Raw genomic sequence first — 15,156 nt, 5'->3', positions numbered from 1 at the left:
ACTGTGCATACTATGGCAGAGAGTACAACTGCATTTTGGGGATGGATTACGCTAATTCAGAACACTCAGATCCTAAAACAATGTTATGACTAAGTTTCACTATTTAATCCAAAAGTCACTTTAGCTATATTTTTACAATGCCTCTGTATTAGGATTCTCCAGAGAAACAGAACCAATAGGGAGATCTCTCTCTTTCTGTGTCTCTGTCTGTCCCTGTCTTTCTCTCAATCTCCCTCTCCCTCTCTCTACCTATCTATCTACTGATTTATTACAAAGAATTGGCTCATGTGATTATAGAGGTATTCCAAGATCTGTCAGCAAGTAGAGACCCAAGAGAGCCAATGGTTTAGTTCCAGTCCAGATCCAAAGGCCTGAGACCCAGGAAAGCCAATCGTGTAGTTCCCATTAGAAGGCTTGCAAGCTCAAGACCTAAGAACTATTGTCTTAGTTTGAGATTAAGGTGGATAAAAAGCCAATATATTCATTTGAAGGCAATCAGACAGAAAGAATTCTCTCTTATTCAAAGGAAGGTCAGACTTTTTGTCCTGTTCAGGCTTCCAATGCATTGGATAAAGCTTATCCAATCGGGTCTCATTGTAAAGAGTAGAGAAAAATCTGCTTTACTCAGTCTACCAATTTAAATGTTAATCTGATTCAAAAACACTTTTACAGAAACACCCAGAATACTATTTGACCAAATATCTGGGCACCAGTTGGCTCAGTCAAGTTGACACATAAAAGTAACCATCTCCAAGTACAAATGGATAACAATCAAGCATAGTAATTATTTCCTGTCCATTTTCATTTGCTATAATAAGCAGGAAGGAGTTGTTATATAAATGTCATTCATTCATTTGAAAGCATGTTTTAAGCCCCAATAAGCTCAATCTTTGTGAAAATATTGGAAATTTACAAATTATGATATTAAAGAGAAAGTCATGGGATATGATTAAATATGACTAGGCCAGGAAGAAACTTGCAGATGGAATGTGATGGCCTGCCAGCATCTCTCAGGTAGGCAAAGAATTGATTGGAATCATGGTATAGATCCAAGTAAAGATTTGGGTCTACATTCTAAGGAAAATGAAAAGAGATTGACAGCTTTCAAACAAAGGAGTAATATATCTGATTTTCATTTTTGAAATAATTCTGTCCTCTCTGTGAAAATATATGAGATAGGAATAGGGTCAAAATTGTAGGAATGAAGTACAGTTATAAAAGACAATGGTGATCTGGACAACAGTAGAGATACAGAGAACTAACTGTATATACAAATAGAGGAAGAATTGATAAGCCCTTAGCAATTGATTGGATTTAGGGTAGGAAGAAGGCAGGTGTCAATATTGATTTTTTGGCTTTGGTCTAAGGGATTGTTAAAGAAATTCTAAGGAATTAACATTTGCTGAGAGATAGAATGCTCCAGGAGAAATGGGCAAGAATGAGAGCCCAAGCAATAAGTTCTTTGGAGAAGGATTGAGGAGAGATGTGGAGAGATTCTTGATGAATGTCTACTGCCAAGGGGATAAGTCTCATTCTTCTGTAAATCAGATATTTATGAAAAATTAGTCTTTCAGTTCTTAAGTTACTTTATTTTGAAACCACATGCATGAGATTCTCCATTTCATATCCTCTGGTTCCATACTAGATTTAAATCCTTTCACAAAGTTCTTATTAAACTTTTGCCCTTTATTATTTGATCCATTCCCTAGGTTTACATTCTCCTTTCTCTAAGTCCATAGAAAAGGACTTGTCTCCTGTTTGGTCACTAAATAAAAATTCTGTCCGTAGAACTGTTTCTCAATTCAATTCCACATAGACTAAGAAAGACAGAGGATGTATCAGTAAGAGAATATGTGGTAAATTGTCAGCCACTTATTTCTGAAATATCAGGTCAGGTGGGGTTTAAAAAGTGTCAGGGGACATCTGGGTGGCTCAGTTGGTTGGGCAACTGACTTGATATCAGCTCAGGTCATGATTTGAAGGTCCTGAGATTGAGCCCGAGGTTGGGCTCCACACTCAGGTGGAGTCCGATTGAGATTCTCTCTCTGCCTCTCTTTTTGCCCTTCCCCCTCACTTTCTCTCCCTAAAATAAATAAATCTTTTTTAAAAAACTGTCTATTAAACTTAGTATCGGTGAGTTTATTTATGTTCTTAGACAGTTTAGTCAAGCACCAGATGTGGAAGATTAATGGGAAGGAGATAAAAATTTAATAGAAAGTAAAGAAGATGCATCTGTAGACAAAGGAAAATGTATGTTTGACTGAAACAGGACAAAGAAAGCAAACATCTGTTTGTAATTATCGATTAGTTTTATGTGGGGAAACAATGACCAATAATGGTGATGTGATAATATGATACTTTGCTGATCAATTCAAAACTCAAATTCCTTGATATTCTTCTCTCTCTCTCTCTTTCTCCCTTTCTCTCTCCCTTTTTAAAGTAGGCTCCACACCTAGCATGGAGCCAAATGTGAAACTTGAACTCAAGACCGAGCTGAGATCAAGAGTCAGATGCTTAACTAACTGAGCCATCCAGGCACTCCTAATTTCCCTGAAATTCTCATTTGAACAATAAATGCACTTCTCTTATGACCACACACAATTTTATAATAAATCATTCCAATTGTATAATTAAAAGATTCACTTGGATGGCTCTTATCATTTTCATTTTTAGTTTCTTTTATATACTAATATAATTGAATTATTTCATACCTTCCCTATCACATGTGCCCAATATTTTGCCATCTTCTTTGCATCCTCTGCTGTTTAAGAACATGAGAGTGGGCCTTTTTTTTTTTTTTTTTTTTATTACAATGCAAGTCCTGACAGTAAGCTTTAGATTGCTGAGGGCTTCACTTCAAAGGCAGCTCTCTCCAAAAACACGTATACATCTAGAGAAAGCGGCCACTCTACCCCTGGAGTTTCCTTTGTTTTAGAGATTTCTGGTTGACTTAAACAATTTCCATAGCTTGTTTTCTCTATCCTGAGTTTTAATTTTCTTTTCTTTTTTTTAAAGATTTATTTATTTATTCATTCAGAGAGAGCGAAGAGAGAGGCAGAGACACAGACAGAGGGAGAAGCAGGCTCCATGCAGGGAGCCCGACATGGGACTCGATCCTGGGTCTCCAGGATCACACCCCAGGCTGCAGGCGGCGCTAAACCGCTGCGCCACCGGGGCTGCCCTAATTTTCCCTCTTATGTTTTAAATTCACCACTAAAGAATGAACCCATGAAACCCTAATCACCCTATCCTAACTCTCCAATGAAAGTAGAACCCAGGTCCACATGTTCTTTCTCTTGTTATTTTTTCTTCCTATCTTCTCTCCTTCTCTCCATCTCTCCCTCTCCCTAAAACCTTGCTGTGTGGGCCCTAGTGCTGTGTACCCTCCAGGCTTTGTAACTAATAAGGGTTTTCTTTTATTTTCTTTCTTTCTTTCTTTCTTTCTTTCTTTCTTTCTTTTTTTTTTTTTTTTTTTTTTTTTTAGTCCCTTGATGATTGTTGTTGAGGTGCATCCTCCAATCACAACAGGAACCACAAGGACTGGTCCAGCCACAACATTGGATCAGAAAGGAAAAATATCTGTGGTCTACTGGTGGGTACAGCTGGTATTTCTAGCTAAGAGCATCACAATCCATAGACTGAGACCAGCAGAAAACAATTCTCCTATCACCTGGTTCATACTTGTTATCCTAGAATGTCCCTTATATGCCATCATCATATTTTCATTATGTGCTTTATATGTTGAAGTTCCTACTAAGTTGGTCACATCCTTGTGACTTTGGCTATACAATTCACTTTGAGAGTAAGTTCACCAATACCTTCTTTCAGGTGAGTACTTGGAAAAGTTAACTTTGTTGAGACTTTGCTTGTCTAAAAATGTTTTTATTCTATCTTTATATTTTATTTATAGTTTGATTGACAATGAAATTCAAGATTGAAATAATATTACTTCAGTATTTGGAAGCTTCACTTTAGAATCTTACAGCTTCATGGAAGTCTGAAGCCATTTTGCCATTCTGAATGTTGATCCTTTGCACATAAGCATGAGTATTATGTACTCTACCTCCTTAATTTCTGAAACTTAATGAAACTTATCTTGTTTTTTCATGTCCCAAACTTTTATGTGATATGCTTCAGTATAGGTCTATTTTTGTTCACTCTGTTAGCCACCTCAAACTAGATTATCTTTTAATTACATTAAATTTTATTGAAAAGGTTTTGGGGGGTAGTTTCCTTTTCCTTCAATTATTTTTGCTGCTCCTCACTCATTTTTAATAAAAAATCAACTTTTTTCCCAAATATTTTTACCAAGCAAACAAGAAAGTAGGTCGAATGGCTTCTTTTTTAGGTAACTTCATCGTAACTTTGAGATTCTTATTGCAGTGAAAGAGATGGATGATGTTTGCTTTTATTACAAAATAAGCTGACATCTCTACTACTCTCTGTCCTTCCTTACCCTACAAAGGTAGAAATGGACTAGAGGATCAATCAGAAACTCTCCAGGGTGTTCTACAAACAACACTAAAATGATCTTGGAACAAGTGATAAGACAGTTAAGAAAATAAGATAACCTTTTATTGTGAATTTGTTGCTAATCAGTAAAATCTGGGAGTCATACAAAAGGAACACTGGCTCTCAGCAAAACAAAACAAAACAAGACATCAATTTGAATCAATTTTTTTAACTGGATAAAATTGCCAAAGTAAATTTACTCATTCACTCAACTGCCATTGGTTAAATAAGACAGCTCATCTGATACAGTGGATAAAATAAACTATAACTTACTACTAATAAAGCCAGACCTCCTCATGAGAATGCCTTGTGTGTTTTGAAGTTAGTCCAATAAGTAAAACTAAATAATTATGAATTCAGTGCTGCTCTTGATTGAAATCTTTGATTGAATTAATTGAAGATGAATCCCCAACATTCTTTTCCAAATTATTGACAAAGCATGGTTTTAGGGTTTTGCTTTGTGACTCTTTGCCACAAAGACATAGAGTCTACTTTTCTAATACATTCCCAGGAACAGAGTATGAATCCCTCTTGTCGCTTCTGATCAGGAAGATGAGCTACAACCTTTAAGTTGGCTCATCCAAAAGCAAATCTCATACAGAAAATTATGTTGTCCATCGATGGGTAAAAGAAGAAGATTCAAGCTTTTGGATATTCACTAAGGCTGCTTTGGAAATCGAATGTTATATATTAATATGGGATTTAGCCTAATTTAACAGTTCTTTTCTTGTTTTGGATATGACAGTTTTCTCAATAGCACTGAGAAGTACATTTTATACTTTAGCTAGATCACATCATACCTGTTTAAAAAGTTTGCTAAACAAAGAGTTTCTATACAATTGTAAATCATTTAAAAGCTGACATTTTGTTTTGTGAATTCACACCAGCTAGTGTCTATCTCTATTTTTTAGGTCATTGCAAAGCTTTATTAATTTGCTTTCACTTTGCAGTTTAAAATATTACAGATTTAGGCCAGAACTTCAAATATTTTCAGTTTAATCTTTATTACTAAAGTCACTTAATATTATTTATTATGTATTTGTATGCGTGTTTTAGTCACTTGCAACAGATATTCTTTTAAATTTTTTTACCTTTTAAATTTTAATTTTTATCAAATTGGGCTTCTAATACCCTCATTTGAGTTTAATGTATTAAGAATGGCAATCTCTGAGCTGCTTATAAAACATGCATAAAGGTAGAAATTTGTTCACAGTCAATAATTTTTATCTCTACCTCTACTTTCTGATACTGTATTCTGGTTTAATGTTATTGTAATCCTGGAATGTGTGTCTGTGGCTCTGGCCATATTTATGATTGATAATACCCAGTATTTCCCAGAAACTGGAAAATTTGACATTAACAGATTCTGTGTTAGAGATACATAAATGAGACATTTTTGATGCAATATTTAGCAGCTGTAAGGCTATTTAAGGAAAATTTCAGTTCCATTGGCCAGTCTACTGTGTTATAAGTGTGAATAAACTAATAAATGAGGCTCAGAAATAATAAGTGAACTTATTGACCAGAGCCCCACAAAATGTTTATAGAAAAGTGAGAACTAAAACACAATCTTTTTTACTTTTACTTATATTATCTAATTTATATTCACCTATGTTCATTGTTATGATATGGCTCTGATCAAGTTCAGATTTGTTATTGGAACTATTTGACAGTTTCTACATGATTTATACAACCAATTAGTAATTGTCAACCTCTTAAATCCCAGGCAACGTCTATGGACTTGTCCTAATCCTAGATGCAGACTGGAGACACCTGGGCAGCATTTAAAATAATATGATCACCAGACTCTATCCTTAGAGATTCTGATTTAATTAGTTTATCATTGTGCTTATGCATTGATATTTCAAAAAATTCTCTAAGACAATCTAACATGTAGCCAGGGTTGAGAATCTCTGCTTAGTTACAACCCTGGTTTTACCATGTACATTTTCAGACACCCAAGAGCATAAATCTAGAGTCAAAAATAAAGCATCTGGGAATGGGCTTAGAATTTATTAATTTGTGCTCCTTCTCAGACAGGAATCTGTCTTATTACATGTCTGATGGCTAATCACCAAGTGTTGGTAAAGTTTCCCTACTATTATATTTCTGACAACTCTAAACTTCTTAGTTTAAACCAAAATATCCTCTTTTTCTTTTTTTTTCACTCAGTATTGTCTTTGTAATTATGTTTTATTTATTTTTTGGAGAAGTTTGAAATTGAGTAATTTTAGTAAGTGTTTATATCTTCATCATTTTCCTGTGAATACAAGTCACTTTATCCACTGAACAGCAATATTAATTTTTTTCAGTGGATAGACATTTTGAATTATTTCATTGCTATTTATAACAAATCCAGCTGTTCCTTTTTGCATTTAAACAGGACTGAATGTTCTGTCCTTCAAATTCTAGAGGATACAAAGCTTCCCTTTACCAGGATTCTGGTTCCAAAGACTTACAGTTGGTTTTAAGTAATAGTTTCATTCTGTTTTGGGAAATCTGAACTGAATTGGGATATCTAAAATCTATATTTCAGTTCCAACTCTGCCATTAATATGTTAACACGAATCCCATGAGTACCCATTATATGTCAGTATGCTAGTATGAGCAAAGTATACAGAGGTTTAATAACAGAAATAATGATAGCTTACATTTATATAGTTAATTATAGAGAACTACAAGTTTTTGCCTTGAAGAAGATCTAAATGAGTTGTACAGATAAGAATGTAAGAAAAAGTAATGAATGATACAAGCAAACTGTATAAAAATTTCCATGATAAACCTTGGGTTCCTTAAGAGTTAAAAAGCATCGGGAAATTAATAATGAAAAATATTTATGAATGGCTCCATGAAAGGTAACTTGCAAATGACTTGAACTTTGTCACATCATGTTTAAACAGAGAACTGAAAAAAAAAATTAAAAAATATAATAAATAAATAAATAAATAAACAGAGAACTGAAGGGTAAAGAAGGTGTTCTATGTAAGGAAAATGGTATAAAGAAATGTTTGTGTGTGTGTGTATGTGTGTGTGTGTGTAGAGAGAGAGAGGGGAGAGAGAGGGAGAGAGAGACTCTAAATGAAAGGATAATGTGTTGACATTAGGAAGAAGTAAAACTAAGAAATGTGGAAGCAATATCATAGAGTTATTAAAGAGCATCAACTTTGAAGTCTGATTGATAGGGACTTTTTTGGATATTTGTTTTTTAATTTTTAAAATTGAAATATAATTGCCATATAATGTTATTTAAGGTATACATGTTGATCTGATGTGTATGTATATATATATATATATATATATATATATATATATATACATACATATATATGATAACCCCTGTAGCATTAACTAATACCTCTTCCCATCACATAATTACTTCTTTCTTGTACAGGGTTAAATTCTTACCTTACTCTTACTAGCTATATGATTGACTAGCTATAGGATAAGTTATTTACCCTGTAAAACTCAGTTTCCATATTATTAAAATAGAAATATTACAATACTTACCACATTCTGGATGGTAAATGAGACAATCATCATCAAGTACTTAGCTCAGTGTCTGCCCTCAATAAATACCACCTAAAACTTAAATGAAGCCAAGCAAAGAAAAAATGCATTTAGTATGGTTGGAAATTTGCTTTTCCTAAAGCCTGCAAATCAGGAAACAATATTTGAGGTAATTTAGTCTGAAAGAACACTGAATAAAGGTAGAGAGAATTTAGGGTTTGAGGGCTATCAAATTGATTTTTTTTAGGAATTGAGGCTTGAAAAAGTAGAGTACAGCACTAGTGGCATTAAAATTTTAAATAACAGGACAGGAGAAAGAGATTTCAAAGAAAATTTGCAAGTCTTCCTTACTCAGAAAAAAAAAAAGGAAACAACATAGCAGGAAGCTATGTGAGTAAAAGAGTCTAGGAGATAATTAAAAATAATAGTTTGAGCTTGAATGGGAGAACAGAGCTGAGCTTACAGATATGAGCATCATCAGGTATAGAAGTTAAAGTTATAAAATCAAATGAGCACTGGGGGTTATTCTGTATGTTAGTAAATTGAACACCAATAAAAAATAAATTAAAAAAAATAAAAATAAATAAAATAAAATGAGGTCTCTGAATAAGAAAGTGTAAGAACTTGAGAGGGATCATTCAATCTGCCTAATGGTTAATGGGTCCCTTTCTGTATCAGGCTCTCAAGAAATATGTACCAGAGCATTATTGATTATGATTATTTCCATCCACAACTTTCTCCATTTCATCCACTTCTGGATATCCGTCCCTCGCACCATCTTCAGTTTCACATTTGTTGAGTTGACATAGTTTCTCTTACACAGAGATGAAAGCTATCAACTTTTTCTTTTTTGCATTTTTCTCATTTCATCACTTTAGTGTCTTTCAGAGTAAAAAGTAGTATTTGTCAAACCAAAGACGGAGCTAGGCAGTTTGCTTTCAATTCTAAAAGCATTTTACATTATCAGACACATATTGATATTCTATGACTTAGTCCTTTTATGAATATGTAAATGTCGGTTATATGTTTATTTGTTTCCATTGACTTAAATTTTCTTCTTTTGTTAAATAGTCTTCCATACATTCCTCTTATAATTGGAAACATGGAGGGAAAAATCACATGCATGCCTTCCCCCCCACCCCCCCTTAATGTGAAATAAAATACTTTGGGCTTTGGCAATGGTTAAAAGGAGAACTTTCCTGGTATAGCAATATCTAATAAATGGAGCTTTTCTCTTCATCTTCATGCTTTGAGTCTGCAGATGTGTTTGAAGAATAAGACCACTGGATTTCTAGGCTTCAATCTCTATTTTTAAGGTTAGTAGAGCCTTCAGAAATACATTTCTTCCCACATTTTTATCGTTTGTCTTTTCTATTCTGCATAATCAAACTTGTCCCATGTTATTTTATTCCTTTGGCTCAGAGGGTATTGGTAACAGAAGTAGAAATCAATGAGAGAATCTGCTTTTTCACCTTGTCCTTGGTGGGTCTTCTGGAAGTATATACTTGGTGGTATATTAATGTTTATGTACTAACAAGGAGGAGGAAGTAGTAACAAAGCTGACTAGCAGATGGTGTGCTTCAAAGGCTGTGTGGTTGTTAAGCCAATGTAATGGCTGTTACTTGGGCAGTGGGCCAGATGCAGAGTCTGCATGGTCATTTTTATTACCAAAGTGATGAGTATCACAGCCTGGCTGATTCATAGTTGACTTGCCAACCTGTACCATGAACAGCCTATATTATGGGGCACCCCAAGTGGTATGCAACAGATGCAAATGTGGAGTCATTACAGAAATGAACCTTCACTCTTATTAACTCACACAAGGTGTTTATGAGGGTCATCACGCCTTTCATTTGGCACCTATGTGAGGTCTGACTCTTTCAGGGATGGTGCTAATTCATTTTCAGCAGCAGTTTTTACTCTATTCACTGACTGGTCTTTTGAAAACCTCCTAAATAAATGTGAAAAATACACAGTTTCTTAAAGATTTAGTAAATAACAAATGAGAACAGAATCATTTTCCATCTGCATAACAGAAAGGGTATCCATTGTATATAAACACTCTCCTTATTACTCAGGGCAACTTTTATGGTATTATTTACCTAATTTAGTAGTCAGTACATACATATGAATGCAAACCCATTAAAGTTACATTTAGAAATAGTAAATTTTTTCTATTTTGGAGGCAAATACAGTTTGGCTCGACCTATGCCTACTTCAGATAGGGATAAAGTAATAATTAATTTTAAGTGGAAATACATAAGGCTAGAGGCTTTTAGATAGATCATAATTAGATAAAGTAAATTGATTAATCAGAATAAATAATCAACAGGTGACTATATGCTCATAACTGGTAGAGATTAATTTCTAAACTTCAAAGGGCTGATGGCATTTTCAAAAATCAAAAGAAAACTAGACTATTTTGAGCAAATCCATTTTAAAGGTATATCTTTCCTTTTGATTTAGATTTTCTTAAGAAATGCAAAACATTGGAAAGGCATGAAAAAATGAGGAGTTGTAAGCACAGTTAAAAGTAAGTAAACATCCATTTAGATTTTTCTAAAAATGTTGAGGGAACTTTGGAGTTACCAATATAATTTAAAATATTGCTTTTACAAATTTTATTTTCAGGCATTAGCTTTGATATTTATGCATGAGAAAATGATAAACAACTTTCATTAGTTTTACAAGTTCACCAGGAAAAAAGGAGTATTTTTATTACAGTGTTCTTTCCTGTAAATAATAAATTCTTACTTATAAGATGGAGTGCCATAGTTTCTATCTAGAGGAGAAAGAAATGTGTGAGTGTCATAGTCTTTTTGTAAACAGTGATTTTTCTAGCTCCATCAAATGTTATTTCAAATCCCTTACAAAGTTGTATTCTAACCATTTCTGTATTAACCATTCTGTATTTATTTAACATGTATTTTTAGCATTTTCATAGTGTACCATATCAACAATAAATCATTTACTTTTAGTGCTGAGTTATGGAGGTGAAAGATGAGGGGATGAAGACAGTAATGATAGAATTTATCAGAGTTACATATGATATCTCAGTTGAGTCAGTCATTAGCTGGTACTTTAAGATGTAAGTATAAAAGCATAAAATTCATAAAATAGTTTCAAAATATTCAGCATTGAACATTTCAAAGAGTTGCACTTTTTTGTAGACTTTAAGATTGTTCCCGTTTCATTAAGTTAAAAATATTTTTGCCAATTTTAACACTTGTTAATTATGAATCCGTGGAAAAATATACAGAGATAGCCTGTTTTTCTGTTAAAAGAAATTAAGGTAGATGTGGTTCACTTCTACAAAGCTGTCCTTTTATGGAAATACATTTTTTAGTATATAACATCACTAAATAATGTGCCTGGACTCTATTATTCTGGTAGCATATAGAAATTATTTTTATTGCATCTTTCTGTTTTGGAATAGTTTTGTCTGTTTACAACAAAGGGCATTAGAAAACAATAACAATACTACATGGACTCTGTTATTTAATAAAGGAAGTGCTAGTTACTATATTCCTTGAGTACTCGGACCATAGTTACAACTCTGTAAGAATCCAGAGGAGAAGCATTTCTTTTTTCTGTGCTACCAATGATTCTTCTGACAACTTTACTATTTCCATGCGTGTGTGTAGACAGATGGGAATCTTGAAACAACATTTATAGGCTCACAAGTACATAGGATTTTTATGGCTTGCATATTATGCATTAACTTGATATTGATTTCATTTTACGTTTTGAACATTGATTTTAATTTTTCTCTGCTTTATGTACTATTTATTTTAATCTTGGATTACAGTTAGGATTTAAATATGAGGTTTAGAATGAATAAATCCATATAGATACATTCGTCTATCCATCGTAAAGAATAAAAATGCAGCTTGATCTACTTCTTTTTTTTTAAGATTTATTTATTTATTTATTTATTTATTTATTTATTTATTTATTCATGAGAGACACACAGAGAGAGGCAGAGACACAGGCAGAGGGAGAAGCAGGCTCCATGCAGGGAGCCCGATGTGGGACTCGATCCTGGGTCTCCAGGATAAAGCCCTGGGCCAAAGGCGACGCTAAACCACTGAGCCACCCAGGGATCTCCTGATCTACTTCTTATAGAGTCATTATAATAACCAGCTAATTGACTAATACTTTCAGGCATGGCCTTGAATATGAGTTATGACAACTTAGATGACTGAAATGTTTTGGCTAAGAAATTATCTTTACACACTTAAGTTCTTTCTTGAGAGAAATAATAAGTATCCAATTTTATAAAATGTATTCAACATACAAAAATAGTATCATTTAGTGTTTATAATATGTTTAGCATCAGTATTAAGATTGTAGATTCTGGAGGCTGAATCCAGAGATTTAAATTGTTCTGTGTCACTTACTGGCTATGACACCTGGAGCACTGCTGTGTCTGAATACATTATTGTTAAAGTGAGGACAATAATAGAATCTCTCTCTTAGAGTCATTTGGAAGATTAAAGCATTGAATATATGCAGTACCGAGAACACTATTTGGCTCATAGAAATAGCTGTATAAGTTAGCAATTATTTCCATCCTATTCCTGTTCACAGTCATAGAGCTTTTCAGAAACACAATTCTTTTAATGCCTTCTTTTTTCTTTTTCTTTTGAAAGTTTCAGATCATCCTTCTGATGAGGGGATGAAATTAAATTTCAGTGATACACCTTTCAAGAAGTTCAGAAAACCTTGCCACTTGGTTCAGTAAATTGTTTTCAAAATTGTTTGAATCCTTTTTTCCTCCTTATCTAGGTTTGGAAAACTTCAATGGAGCATTGCTTGTGTTAGAGAAAAGAGAAAATCTTACGCAAGTGCGATAAAGAAATGACAAGAAAGATTTCCAGATGGGAAGGATATGCACTTGCTCTGTGAGTTGTGGCATTACTTTGATTTCAGTACTTGCTTTTATCTTTTGCTTTCAAACTGAAGAAATGTTTTATACTTAATAATTCTATTGATGTATCTTTATTTTTACCCAAGGTAGTACTCAGAGTACGGCAAAGATGTGTTTCCCAATTTTCACTGAGTATTAAGAGTTCATACTTTTTATGGCATGTGGTGAAATACATAACATATTGAACTTTTCTAAAAACATATTATCTCTCCTATCCTTCTACTTTTACTATGTCTTCTAATTTTCTCTCTTCCAAATGTTGTGTTCCATTTTTCTTCATATTTAGTATCACAAAAATAAAGGTGTTGTTCATCCCCTCACATAGCTCCCCTCTATAATATTGTGAGTATATACATTAGGTAGTCTTCTCAGAGAGTCATTACTGTACTGAAGAATCAATCCAGTAAGCATTCTTACCCTTTGTAAAAAAGAAATCACGAGATCATGATGAGATCAAGTTAAGACGCTGTATTTGAAAGAGGCTAAAGCCACAGCAAACAATAGGAACCATGTGCTAAGAATGTCCAGGAGGCATTCTTTTCCTCACACTGTTCCTTTCAGAAGAGCACAGCTATTTGTAGTCCCCTAGATGTAATGGCCTGAAAGTTCTCTATCTCTCATCTGACTACTTGTTCTTCAGGTATTATCTCAATCCTGGCCTTGTCTAAGAAGACAGTCCTGGAAAAAAAAAAAAAAAAAAGAAGACAGTCCTGTGTTTTCCCTGGCCCAAAGTTCCATGAGAACAGTCTCTCCTTTCATCATTGTACATACAACTTCTATTGAACTAATTGTAATATAATGGTTAACGTTGAATTGGCTGAATTCATGAATTAAAGATAAGTAAAATTAAATGTAGATCTTCTTCCTTTTCTGATCAAAGGCAATAAATCTTACGGACAGTGTAGAAAAAATTATTTGTTTGTTTTGTTTTTTTTTTTTCACTTTTGACATAAGATTCACTCTTCAGTTATTGGAGCAACATGTAATGATAAGTAAAATCAGGAAACTCATTTCTATGCATCAAGTTTTAATATAATTTTGTAAAATTCAAATGGAAAATGAACTGGCTTCAATTGAATAAAGCCTGTGGCACTCACTACCAGTATAGTTACCTACTAACAGTTTTGCCTGATTTAATTTAAAACTGAGTAATAATTAAAAGTTATTGTATGGATGCCACAATATTTAGTGTAATCTCTTCTATTAAATGTTCCACAAACTGTTCAGAGAAAATATCTGAACCAAAGTAGCAAATACATTTGAGAAACGTTGCACACATTATCTTGTCTTAGTCACAATTCACATTAGCTTATTAAAACCTCTAAGAAGTCTTACAATAAAGAGATATGTAACTTAAAAAATATATTTACTAAATGTATTTGACAATATTAACATCACAGGGGCTACATCAAGAGGAACACTTTTGAGAACACATAATGAACATTTTTATGTACATCCTGAGGAAGCAAAATAAAGACAGGGTTCTTGGAGAAACATAGTGCTCTTTTGCAAGTTGAATTCCTCGTAATAGAAAATATTAAAATTAAGCTTTTAATACAAAAATTACCCATAGGAGTAGTAGCCCTAGAGTTAGACATCCAGGAAAGTAAATATAAAAGCAGGTCTGAAAGTATGAGATCAATAAAAGGGGAAATGGGAAGGATGAATCTAACAGTGATTGCTTTCAAGGAAGTAATCATTAAATAAAGTGAAATACACCTACAGCGGGAGAAAAATCAGGCCTTAGGAGTGGAATCAGCTTGAACTGAAAGACATCTATACCCTTTCATTTAAATGAAAATAACAAAGAGGAGGTATTTTGTAACTGTTCCTGATTGTCTTCCTCACTTATCTTTCCAACCAACAGATGCAGATTCATTTCTTTAACCTTAACATCTTGAATGATGGGAAGTTTCAGAGTCATATTAGATCACTACAAATAAATATTTTCACAAAGTTTGAGTCTAAGCATCGGCTATTTTTGAGAACAAATTGATGACCTTTGTTCGTCGTGTCTGCCAGATGGAAGTCATAAGTATTGAATTCTCTCATTTAGTGTATATTTTAGGAAAATGTGATCTCTTAAGTAGTACTGAAGTCTTGCAATCTCAGGATGTGGTCATCTAAAATTATCTATTTTCTTTACTACATTCTGTATCACCTACTAAACCTCTCTAAAGCACAAATGGGAGCATATTTCAGCAAAG

General features: G+C 33.5%; 1 long non-coding RNA gene across 3 annotated transcripts in view; it reads left to right on the top strand.

Moving 5' to 3' along the window:
* Positions 1-13,656, top strand: part of LOC102156412 — a 33,494-nt gene extending 19,838 nt beyond the window's left edge. Inside the window, exons 2-5 of one of the 3 annotated variants that reach the window (XR_005370926.1) lie at positions 9,281-9,335; positions 10,486-10,552; positions 12,808-12,923; positions 13,590-13,656. This is a non-coding gene — a long non-coding RNA (uncharacterized LOC102156412). Of the gene's footprint in view, positions 1-9,160; positions 9,336-10,485; positions 10,553-12,807; positions 12,924-13,589 lie in introns of those variants that run through there. The other 2 variants (XR_005370925.1, XR_005370924.1) reach the window with 2 other exon arrangements.
* The last annotated feature ends 1,500 nt before the right edge of the window (positions 13,657-15,156 follow it).

Source organism: Canis lupus, chromosome 15 (assembly GCF_011100685.1).
Source record: "Canis lupus familiaris isolate Mischka breed German Shepherd chromosome 15, alternate assembly UU_Cfam_GSD_1.0, whole genome shotgun sequence".
Classification (NCBI taxonomy): Eukaryota; Metazoa; Chordata; class Mammalia; order Carnivora; family Canidae; genus Canis; species Canis lupus.
This window is presented reverse-complemented; position numbering and strand designations above follow the sequence as displayed.